This window comes from Zootoca vivipara, chromosome 2, assembly GCF_963506605.1.
Source record: "Zootoca vivipara chromosome 2, rZooViv1.1, whole genome shotgun sequence".
NCBI classification, from domain to species: Eukaryota; Metazoa; Chordata; class Lepidosauria; order Squamata; family Lacertidae; genus Zootoca; species Zootoca vivipara.
This window is the reverse complement of record NC_083277.1, coordinates 29,240,865-29,253,290: the sequence shown is the minus strand read 5'-3', so window position 1 is coordinate 29,253,290 and position 12,426 is coordinate 29,240,865. Positions and strand designations below refer to the sequence as shown.

General features: G+C 40.5%; 1 protein-coding gene across 20 annotated transcripts in view; it reads left to right on the top strand.

Annotated features, from left to right (window-relative positions):
• Positions 1-12,426, top strand: part of FOXP1 (forkhead box P1) — a 548,710-nt gene that overhangs the window by 278,134 nt on the left and 258,150 nt on the right. The window lies entirely within an intron of this gene.

The following is a 12,426-nucleotide window of genomic DNA, read 5'->3' as shown; positions in this document are numbered from 1 at the left end:
GGAGGTGCGAGTTTTTATTCAAATTTTAAGCTTTCATTGGAATGATTAGGTGCTGGTGTCGTCTTCTTTTTTACACATGATTGTGAACTTTTTGGATAGCATGCTACTAATATACTTTTCTGTATTAGTGTACCCACTCCTCCTCCTCCTCCTCCTCCTCTAATTGTTGTTATTTCTTTTCGGCCACTCAGCTCCAGCAGGATGTTTTCTACTAAACATCCCCGCCTCCCTCCTTAGGTATGTGTAGTATTTAATGTAAATAGAGAAATGATAAACAAAACACAGGCCCCAACTAAGAAGATTCTAACAATCTTCACTTCAGAGAAACCTAAAAATCTAAAACCTGTCCATGTTGATTCTGGAAAATGCAGTGGTCAGTATCACAAATAACTACAAGGCTATAAAGTCTTGTTAAGAGATGATAAGTTAACCCAACCTGAGGAATTCCTACTTAAGCAGTATAAATGGTAAATGTGGGAATTTTCAGCAAAGTTGTTTGCAAAGATGAAGCAAGGTGCTAAAAAAAAATTGCTGCCTGCTGTTACAACCCCTAGGACATGATGTAGAAAAAGTTAAGCACTTTAAAGTCCCATGGATATATACTGGAGAATTAAATACAGTATTGAATCTTTCCCATTGAGATCAATGAATTCTAAAGCACTTAACAGTGACTCGACTCTGCCCCTGTTGTTTACTCTGGCCATTTCTATAGTCATTTTTTTGATTGACTTAATAGCTGGTTGGGTGTGTGTGAACATGCACATACATGTTTATTATTTTTGTATATTCCCTACTGCCGTTCCCCCTCCTCTTATTTATTTTTCATGTGAGATCTATAGGCTGATGCCAAATATTTTGAAGCCTCTTTTTAAGCGAAAAAGCAAATCAATGAGCTCTTGTATTCAAAAAATATTCTAACCTCCAAATGCTAGAAATGGTGCAATTTGAAGTAATCATATACACGGTATATATGCAGTAGTGCTATATAATCAATGCCATCATTTACAAAAGTCTAGAAATGCTTTTTTTTATTTTGAAAAAATATGCGTGTTCTGTTCTGTTTTTTTGGAGGGGGACATTGAGGGAGGTAATAGGAATTAGTAGCCTTTAATTAGACATGGAGAAATTCACATTTTACAGGGATTTATGTTAGAACATGGAATGGCGGGTGGCTTGTTTCCTCATTATGAATACTCTCTGCACATAATGAGGTTCATCATTAGTTGATGGAGTGAATTTGCCCTAGCTCTACCTTGAAAGGCACATAATTTACATACTACTTCAGAGCTCAGGCTTTAATGGATTCCTCGATGAATAAAATGAAAAGCTACTTTCTTTAAATCTTTGAACACTGTTTTGATAATATCGATTTAATAAGACATTCAGTTTGCTTGTTAAGTATTTTTGAAAGTGCATTCTCGTTTTTGCAACAAAATTCATATTTTAATGCTCAAAGTTGGACAATGATAGTCCAGTGGCACAGACGTAAACAAAAAGGGGGTGGGTGGGAGAGGGTTTATTTTCTTTAACATTGCCGATTCCTTTGACACTGCTGCTTTGCAATTATGGTCATGTGTACTCTCGATTGTTATCCAGATGAACTGCCAGAAAGCTTGCTTATAATATTTTAATGTTATGCAGCATGCTTCTTGATTCATTAAGTTGCATGTGGCACGAGGATGTTTTTTTTTTTACTGTACATTTACTGTATGCATTTTAGCAGTGATTGATCTATAGAAGCACATTACTTGCTCTCAGGCTGACATTGACAGAACCACTAGCACCACCTCTCCATCTATTTTAATGAGACCCCCAAATCCCCCACTCCCACCTCCAAAATCTGCTGTGTACATATGATTAAATTAAAGGAAATTGAATTGTAGGCTGCCTATTATGTTATCATGTCATCAACTTGCTAGAGTACTAGTGTGCAGGGAAGGTGTGCCCAATATACCCTTCCCTCCAACCCTTGTTTCCTGACCATAAGTCTTTTAGCCATTTTATAAAGGAATTAAGCAGAATCACAGTGCAAGGCATTTGTATGTACAGTAGCAAGTTTCTTAAGTTTCCTTCTTGCATGTCACAGCTTCTTAGGTAGATACACCCTGGAAAAGTTAGGAAAATAATGTTTTTTGAGAAGTCCTTTACTGGTGGCAGACAGGACACCTGTGCATAGGGAGTTTGAGTAGTTCAAGGTCAAAAGTGGTAAATGGATTTTGCCTCCATTGGTTTCAGTAGAGTAATTATAAGGTGTTCAGACTTGTTTTGATAGAATGTTTTATTTCTTTAAAAAAGATGAACATATATTAACATTAGCAGAATAATCTATGTCATCCTGTCTTTTTTTTAAGGCAATTTTCCTCAGCTGCAGACCTGTCTACTTGAAAATCTTTTCTCTATTCTAAAACATATATTTGTTTAGGGAGTTTTCATTGAAGTGTACATGACAATTACAGCTGTTCATTAACAAAATTGGGTATTTGTTTTAAACTTTAACCAATCACTTTGATATGCTAATTATGGTGTAATTTAATTTGAGCCCTGTAATGATGATGCCGTTATTATGGACATAAATGATGCAGTTAAACTGAGAGTAATCTCATTTGCATACTGTACATGCCAGTAAATTAAGCCCTTTCTTCGTCTGCCTCAGCTTTAATTTTCCACTTCTTTTCACACAGCGCCTTTTCAGCCACTCTCTTATAAGCCCACTTTGTAATAGTCCTGATGACTGTTTGATGTGGAGAGTTGGTGCACCACAGTAATGCAAGACACAAGATGTAACGTTTAAAGGATTCATTATCTTACTGAGTGTTCCCTTAAGAAGCTGGGATTAACAGGGGGGTGGAAGTGTCTTTTCAGTATTCAGCATTACAGGCTTCCAGATAAACAAATGCTGAGTCTTTTGGTACCCTTGCCATCTTTAGAAAGCACATACATGTGCAATGAACCCTCGTATATGGTTTTGTTGTACTAATCCTAGGATTGAACTGTTGCATATTAACTACTGTACAGTAGTAACTATGTATGTATGTATGTATGTATGTATGTATGTATGTATGTATGTATGGAGCTGTGTAGACTGAAAGCACTGTATGTTACATTAGTAATATAACCAGGCAAATTTTAAAATCAACTATATTCAGAATGCCATCTTGGCCTACTTTAGATGGGCATGCTAATAATTATCTTTCTATCTACCAACTCTACTTCGTATTTTTTAAATTTTGATTTTATTTTTTGATGTTGACTGGATCAAACCTTAAGGTATTTTAAAGAACATTTCAATATTATGCATGTGTTATAACTACTGGTCATATTAACATCTTTGGAACACATCAGAACTAAACACAAAGGTGTCAGTTTATGTATTTATTTACTTCTAAGATTTATATACTGCAGAGCTAACCCATGGATTAGTTTGCCATGTAACAAAATACAACAGGGAGAGAGATGCCTTGAAATTAAGAAGTCTGATTAGTTTTATTTATTTTTCTGTTGCTTTCTTTCTTGATAATATTGCTACATTGTTAACTATCCATGAAAGGGAACACCATTTTTTCCTTGGAGCACCGGGATGCTGCGAGAGGTTTTTGTTAGCTAAAGATTATTATTAGGCTTTTGGAAATCTTGTCTTGAACAACATCCCATGACCAAAAATAGTTTTGTGCTGTTGCCTGTAAACATTCACATTAGTCATTTCCTGGGTGAATCGTATAAAAAGATTGAGCAATACTATGCTACCCCCTCCACCCTTTAAAATAGTACACAGTAAACAAAAGAGATGTTCCGTACTTAGTTTGCCAACTGTCTGTTATTTAATGGTTCTTGCCTGCACATTAGTTTAGTTTATGCGACTTCCATATTGGTTTCATGACGGATTGGTTTTCCAGTGCTCTATTTCATGGGGAGCTAGCCTTCTGGTGTTCCTAATTCAGATTCAAAAGCAATTGAGTGCTGTTTCTCTTTGATTCCATTGGGTATTCACTCCCCACCTTCATTATGGAATAAAATAATTGATCTCAGATTCAGAATAGCTTTGTTATATGCTTGGGACTTGTGGCACCACAGTTTACAAGGTAATCTTGGAAGAGGTCCATCTTCTCTAACATCCTGTTTCCTCAGTGGTCAGGTGCCTCCAGAAACAGCACAAGCAGAACATGAATTGTGTAGTCCTAACCCTGCTGTTGCCTCCCAGTAACTGCATACTGCAGCTTTATATTGTAGACACCATACATTTCAAACACATTTTAAGACACCTTCCCCAACAAAAGGAATCCTGAGATATGTAGTTTGTTCAGGGTGCAGGAAACTGTAGCTCTGTATGTGTGGATAAACTACAGTTCCCAGGATTATTGTTGTGTGTATCTTTTAAATATATGGTGGGTGTGTAGCCTTGATCCTTGGACCAGTAGCCACGGGCAATCAGGAACTCCATGCAAATGAGGGAATGGGTTAGCAGAGGATGGATGGAACTTCCTGATTTTTTCCTGAACCCGGCATCCAAACCAAGCAGGCTCCTGGTGGCAAGAACCCCACCCACCCACAACACCGATGTAGCTCTTCATTCATCATGTGTGGCAGTCATGGACAGGTCTTCCTGAATTTGCCTAGATGCCTTTTAAAGCTTCCTAAACTAGTAACTTTAGTGGCTCTTAGACATTCTTGGGGCAGGACAGGGTAGTCTGTTGTGGAATATTTCCACCTTGACACCATCCAAGTAGAGTGACACCTCTACTTCTTAACTGTATAGTGGATATGAGATCTTTTTTACAATATTGTAATGCAGTAATGACAATCGGAAAGCTCAGAAAGCAGCCCTGTTATCTAGGCTAGTAGTTGTCATATTCTATTCTAAGAACTTTGTGCCAAACACGTGAAACCCTCAGGACATTTTCTTCATCCAGTTGCTTGATTCTATCTTACTTAGAGGTAAGTGGAGTCTGACCAAACTGCGGGAGGCAGTGGAAGACAGGAGTGCCTGGCGTGCTCTGGTCCATGGGGTCACGAAGAGTTGGACATGACTAAATGACCAAACAACAACAAGGTGCAGTTTGAAAATTTCTATGGCCATTTACATTCTCGCCCTCAGTTTCCTGAGATCTCACAGCTGGTGACTGTATCCTATGCCCAATAGTTCATCTTATTGCTCCCCAAACGAAACACAAAGCAAAAAGCCAATACATGTGTAACCTACTGCTGCATGCAATAGAGTACCAGCTGAATTCTGTGCACTCCAGCAATCTCCATATACCAAAGTTGAGCTGGAAAACCATAGGTGTAAAAGCTATATTTATCAAGTAAATGTATTAGCCATTTGCAGAAGAGGAGCTGTTGGCTTCAGGTTTTCAACAGACTTAAGTATCTTCCTGTTACTTGATGGTTTCACAAGGAGAAGGGGATGACAGAGGACGAGATGGTTGGACAGTGTTCTTGAAGCTACAAACACGAGTCTGACCAAACTGCAGGAGGCAGTGCAAGACAGGAGTGCCTGGTGTGCTCTGGTCCATGGGGTAACAAAGAGTCGGACACGACTAAACAACAACAACAACATTTATCTACTTCCCAAGAATGCCATGTTGCACTGAGAAAGGATTTAGATGGTAGCACCTGCAAAATTATGTTGTTTTGCCTAATTTCCTCTCTTATTTTCATTGGCCAGTATTCAGGCAGATGAGATTGCTGATTACATTAAATAGGGACATAGCGACTTCACTCTTGTTGCCTTCTGAATCAAGACTTATTTAGTGCTTCTTTTTTCTTACATTAGTTTTAAATCTCATCAAAGTTGCGAAAACTGAGCCATGGTGCAACAGGCCACAATCCAACACAGGATTAAATAACCCAGGAATAGGATCCACTCCTTAGCTGGGTTTCACATCTCACCCCTAGAGCTTTGTAAATTTGGATCAAGTTAGCTAACTGCAGACCTAGATATGCTGCCTGCTTCACACCTTCAGAGATACCCCTTATCAGGGGGGAGATTGCCCAGGACTGGGCAACTTCTTGCCCGAGGAGAAACACCATTAAATGTGTGGGTTGGCTTGGCTTTCAACTTGAACCATAACTTCAAAGCTCTCCTGAGGCAAGACTCTGCTTAGTGCCAGAGGCTGAGAACTATCCAATCTGCATTTTCAAAGGTCTTCCTCCTCAGGTGGAAGAGGTGTTTTTTATTTGTGTACAGCTGATCCCCCCCCCAATGATTCAGTTCCCTCTAATATAAAATAATTCCCCACCCCTGTCCCATAGAAGCTAAGCTTATGCATTCATAACTACATACATACACGTTCTTCCTATGTTACCCTTGCCCCTGTCTTCTCTCTCCTCTGTTGAAATTTAGGTTGTCAGTTCCTTGGGACTAGAACATGTATTTTTCTTGGGTTACTTCATAAAGGGATGGGGAAATTTTAGCCCTCTAGATTTTATTGGGCTACAACGCCCATCATCCATTATCCTTGGCTTCAATTAATGGGAATTTGAGTCAAATAGCATCTGGAGGGCCAAGTTTTCCCTATACCTATTGAAAATTATCATAAATGACACTAAGCAAATCAGGTGTGGGAAACCTTTGGCCCTCCTGATGTTGCAGATCTACAACTTACATTATCCCTGGTCATTGACCATTCTTGCAGGGGCCTCTGGGTGTTATGGTTCATCAACATATGGAGAGCCAAAGGTTCCCCACACCTGACATAAATGATTAACTACAATGAGAAATACACTTCGGACACTTCCAAGGCCGTGTCTTGACCAACAGAAGGACAGGTGAAATGATCTGTTCACAAGACTTCTGCCAAGTGCTCAGGTTTTGGTGGATCTAAGATAGAATATTCTACAACTTGGTGAGAGCTAGCTGTATAAAATATAAGTCAATATAATAATTAGACTTTGCCAGTAATTTTGGATAGACTGTTTGCAAATACCAGATGGGGAGATGTTACACTGATGCACCAAATATATCTATGGAGCTTTTGGAAGAATAAACTGTGGTCATAGACATTTTGCAAAATTAAAAATTTCCTTCCATATTAGAATTAGAGAGTGCTGTACGGCCGTTAAAATGAGTTTCATATCGTAGAATCTATGTCAAGGGGTCAACTACATGTGATGAAATGGCAAGAACAATTATTACTCCTCTTTCAGATCAGAGAGTGAATCATTGCTGTTAAAGAGTGTGAAAGTGACTATTTGGACTAGAACCTTTAAAAGCCTGAGGGTGGACCAGGCGGGGGAGGGGGCTCTTCCCTCTAGCCCACTCTAGAGCTTTAAATACAGGCATATCTTAAGAGTTTCCAGCATTGCTCGCACTTTTCTTCACTCAGATTTCACTCTCATTTGTAGTTATGTGGTATTTCCATTGTTCTTCTTCAGGTTGTTTTTCATTAACATTGCTGTAGGTGGTGGTTAGTCATTGAGAAGGATTTTTGCCCACAGGCAGAATTGGGCCAGGCCACGTTAGACAGTCCTTTATATATATATATACAAACTTAATGTAGTCCGATAAATTCTAAATATTATTTTCTGTTGTGTAAGTTGTAATTAAAGATCCATCAAAACCATTGCTACAGAATCGAAAACTCTTTCCCATTGTCTAGGTCATATTAGAAGATCCAAGAGTAATTGCAGCACTCCCAGGTTGTCTGAGGGGGCCACCAGAGCACTTTGTGTCATGGTGGACCTGCAAATCAGATCAACTGCCCATAGGTGGTCCCACCCCTTGGGCTGCTCAGTGACTGGATTTTTGTTCTGTGTCAAGCTAGACTTGGTGACTGTAACAAACTAAGTGGCTGTGTTAAACCAGAAAAATGCCTCTGTGCAGTCTGTTGCCCCCATGCTTAGTTAAAGCATTTTTAAATTGGAAGCCAACTAAATTCCCCCCCATTTATTTAATTATCAACCCCCACCACCACCACCTTCCATCTTACACTTTTTTTTGGATCAGATTGATTATTAATTAGGATAAAGTGTTTACTGTCTCACAGTAACCCTCTTCGTTTCCTCCTGGAAACAGTGAACAAGTTTGGAGAGCAACTTCCTCATTAGCTGCCTCCAGTTCCTTTTTGAAACAAGCATGGTGATCCTCAGTTTTCTTATGGGAGTATTCCAAGCTAAAGGCCCTGGAGCACTTGCTCCAAATATACCGTGGATAATCTGATGTTGGGAAGATAGAAGTTTCAGGTTACAGAGCCAAGATTGGGTTTTGCAAGATCAGTGAGAGATCCCAAGGAAGTCATATGCTAGTCTGACTGAGTCCCGAGTTCATCCAAGCTCTTATATATCTCTGGAAACGGAACCTGATAAATATTACTCCTAAAGAAATGTGGTTGGAGCTCTGAACTATCATGTCTTTGTATGTATAGCCTTTGACTGTACTTTATGCTTTTTGAAATGAGAACTCCTAGGAAAGTGAATAGCTTCAACTTAGGAATGTCAGCTAATTAAGACCCCCTCAGTCTTCTCTCGTTCAGAATCTGGTAACTCGTCCACCTCTTCACATATGTTTCTGGAATTGACCCTCACACTGCAGGTTTGACAGGCTTGGGGGGCCATGAGAACTCCTTGGCAGATGATCCATACTCAGGGTTGTCATAATCAGAGAATATAAGAAGAGCCTGCTGGATCAGGCCAATGGCCCATCTAGTACAGCATCCTGTTCTCACGGTGGCCAATCAGATGCCTGTGGGAAACATGCAAGCAGGACTCGAGCGCTAGAACATTTTCCCCTCATGCTGTTTCAAGATAATTGAATACTTGGGAAGTGTTTAGAAGCATTCCTGACTCAATGACAGGAATCACTGTCAGAGGGGCCCAGGTGCTAGGTCATAATATGCTCACCTGTACTTGTTTATTCACAAAAAGGTAGGATATAGTGTTCTGCAGAACTAGTTACTTTCTGGGTCCTTTCTTCCTTCTTATTCAGGCCAAAACAGGCTAAAAGCCATTTTTGGGAGTAATGCCCATGTGCTTTGGATGGGTAATTTTCCAAATAAACCTCAGTTCCTGGTTTCAGCATCCACTGTATAACTTTGGTAATCTTTCAACCTGGAGTTGAGGGTCTTTGGGGTTTTTTTGTTCTTGTTGTTGGGGACAGTGCTAGAAAAGACAGACATAATGCATATGCATTTTGCCTTCTCATTCACAGTACCTACGACTTTATCACAGCCACTTGCATTTCACCATGTAGATTTGTTTAGAAACTGATAGTTTAAGAAGTATTTCAGGACAAAATTTGTTGCCTGGGAAAAGGGTCCATAACACACAATCCCAATGGAATAAAGTTTCTACAGGATAACTTAATGTTAAACCCTTTATTTCAATAGCAAAAGAAAATATGATATTTAATCTTTTTCAAAAGGAAAACGAACATACCTTTTTTTAACTGAAGAAAAATCCAGTATATACTCGCCAGGTGTGGCAGAACTGCTACACGAGCTTCTCTACAAGCGGTCACTGTTGATTATCAGGAGGAGTGGGATGAAGTGGCAGGAGGACAGTGCAGAGTAAACACACTCTTTTCCTTTTTCTAATATGGTTTTGTACTATGTCTTGTCTTGTTATGCATTTTCCCTGATCCTCACATGAGACAAGTTTGTATAGCCTGTGTAGATTGCCTTTCCTTTTGGTACTGGAGGTGTGATTAGCCAGCTCTAGTGTTTGAGGAAAAGGGCTGTAGCTCAGTGGTAGTGCATCTCCCTTACATTCAGAAGAACCCAGGTTCAATTCTTGGCATCTCCTGGTAGGGCTTCCTGGAATTCTACCAGTCAGAGGAGACAGTACTGAGCTAGATGGACCAATTGGTCTAACTCAGTAGAAGACAGCTGCCAATGGCCCTTCCTATTTCACTCTTGACTTGCCTGTAAATCACTTGTGGCACTTCACACATGGACATATTTCTTGTTAGTAATGTGGTCTTGGGTTTTAAAAAGGGCAGGAGCTGGGTGAAGTCTATTATGTGAAATTTTGTCTAATACTGCATTACACGACATTCACATTTCATGGAGAACAAGTCCTAGATTGCTTGGAAAGGCCTAGGACAAAACTCTCAAATTAAATTTGCAGAATGAGCCAAGGCTGAAATTTGAATGATTCCTCCCTCCCCCAATTATCACAAATGAGTGGTGTTGTTGTTGTTGTTGTTGTTGTTGTTGTTGTTGTTGTTGTTGTTGTCAACTCTGGAAATTATGGTAAATGGTAAATACATAATCAGTTTGGCAGCCAGTGAAGGGGCACTTTTGATGCACAGTTCTGAAGACCTGTTAGGGTGTGTTCCTACCACAAGGTCCGTCCTCTTCTACCCATTAAAAAAATATTGCTCATCTTTGCAGGAGGGAAATTCCTACCAGTGATTCAACATTGCAAGCTTTCCTGCATGTAAAGCAGCTGTCTTGAATGCTCAATAGTTAGTAGGCCTGTTGGCATGGAAGGACCCAGCCTGTTGTTTGAAATGAAGCCCTTCCCAAACAGCCCACAAAATAGGGCTGTAGAAGATGTGCTAGCTGGGAAGAGCAGTGCTATAAATAGCAGACTGTAGCCCTCCCATGCAAATGGATTTTCAGGGACTGGCAGGACACCAGGGTAAGGGGGGCTGGACTCTGACTCAGGAGAGGGGAGCAGTGGTGTGGGGGCACCTGTACCAGCCAGGAAGCAAGAATCAGAGGCAGGGGAAGCTTCAGAGCTGGAGGAAGAGGCAGACCAGGCAAGTGAAGGGCTGGGTGCTTCCCCACCCTCTCTTGTACCAGTGTCTCCCAGAACTAGGAGAGAACTGAAGCCAGAAGAGCAGAGGCAGCTTCTACGTTTCCAAGCACAATTCAAAGTGTTGGTGCTGATTTTTAAAGCCCTAAACGGCCTTGGCCTAGTATACCTGAAGGAGCATCTCCACCCCCAACGTTCTACCTGGACATTGAGGTCCAGCACCGAGGGCCTTCTGGCAGTTCCCTCACTGTGAGAATCCAAGTTAAAGGGAACCAGGCAGAGGGCCTTTTCAGTAGTGGCACTCGCCCTGTGGAACGCCCTCCCACCTGATGTCAAAGAGAAAAACAACTACCAGACTTTTAGAAGACATCTGAAGGCAACCCTTTTTAGAGAAGCTTTTAATGTTTGATGGAGTACTGTGTATTTAAATATTTTGTTGGAAGCTGGCCAGAGTGACTGGGGAAACCCAGCCAGATGAGTGGCGTATAAATAATAAATTGTTGTTGTTGTTGTTGTTGTTGTTTTTGTTACACAGGCGTAGTCTCCAGCTGCGTGTGTGCAGCCCATAAGGGGAAGGTACATAAACTGGTATAGCAAACCTATTGCTGCGACTGCTCCATAGTTTGTGAATCTGGGAATAGCTTCCCAACTGCTAAATTGGTGTGCATAAATATGCAGAACTGTAGAAGTGACTGTAAGGGTTATATATGAGAACAAATAGTAAACTACCGCCCATGTCCATTTGTTTGGCTGGGGAGCACCCTTGACATTGATGTATTAATACAGGAGCAACATGCCTTACTCCTTCACACAATAGTTAGGACCGTGTCAATTCTTCCAACTTAATTCCACAACTTAATGAAAGGGTAGCTGCAGCTGAAGTCTTGAAGAACCACTACCAGTTGCAACAGTCAATGTAGTCTAGATGCATCAGTGATGAGCAGCAACTCGCTACCCCTGAATCTACTGTATCAACTAGCTTTTAATAGTGGGCAGGAACTCAGATATGAATGTGGAAGGGTTGGAAAAGCTACTTGCATTCCTCCGTGAAATCTCCCTTCCACCATTGCAGAGGATTTGTTGCCCCTGAAATGATTTATTGACTGAAAAGGCAACTCTTGTTCAATGTGGATGACTAGGGTTTTCAATTCGTTCACTTTGTTGTGGTGGTCTGGCATCATCTCTTCCCAGCATTCCAGCCTTACTTCTGGCTTCATTCTTCAAACCGTATTAATGAAGTTGGTCCTGCTCTTTTACTGCTGTTTGAACGTCTTCCCACTCCTTGTGGGTGCAAATCAATTGGGAATTCCAATGACATTTAAATGGCTATAAAAGCTTCCATACCTTTTTTTTTTTGCCAGCAGGCTTTCCTAATTGTGAGCATGTTGTTAGCTCATTTAGATCAGTAGCAGTGCTTCCTATAGGTGCTTTTTTGGACTCATGCCCCAAGGTGTGTTTGGGAAGATGCCTGAGAACTCCGTTTCACCCTGACTCTGCATTGTAGAGTCTGCAACCAAGATGAGACTATGTAATCTGTTCTGCATTTTGCTTCTTAGAGCAGGTTCTTTATACACATAATAAATCTTGAATATATTCCAGTGGTTTTTGAAACTTCAGGAAGTTCCTTGGAATCATAACAGGGATTCTTCAAAAATGAAGATCAGCAATGACCAGCTTTCTCACAGAACAGCTTTTTCATCTTTTTCTGCAGTCCCAAGTAGTGTTGAGTTTGTT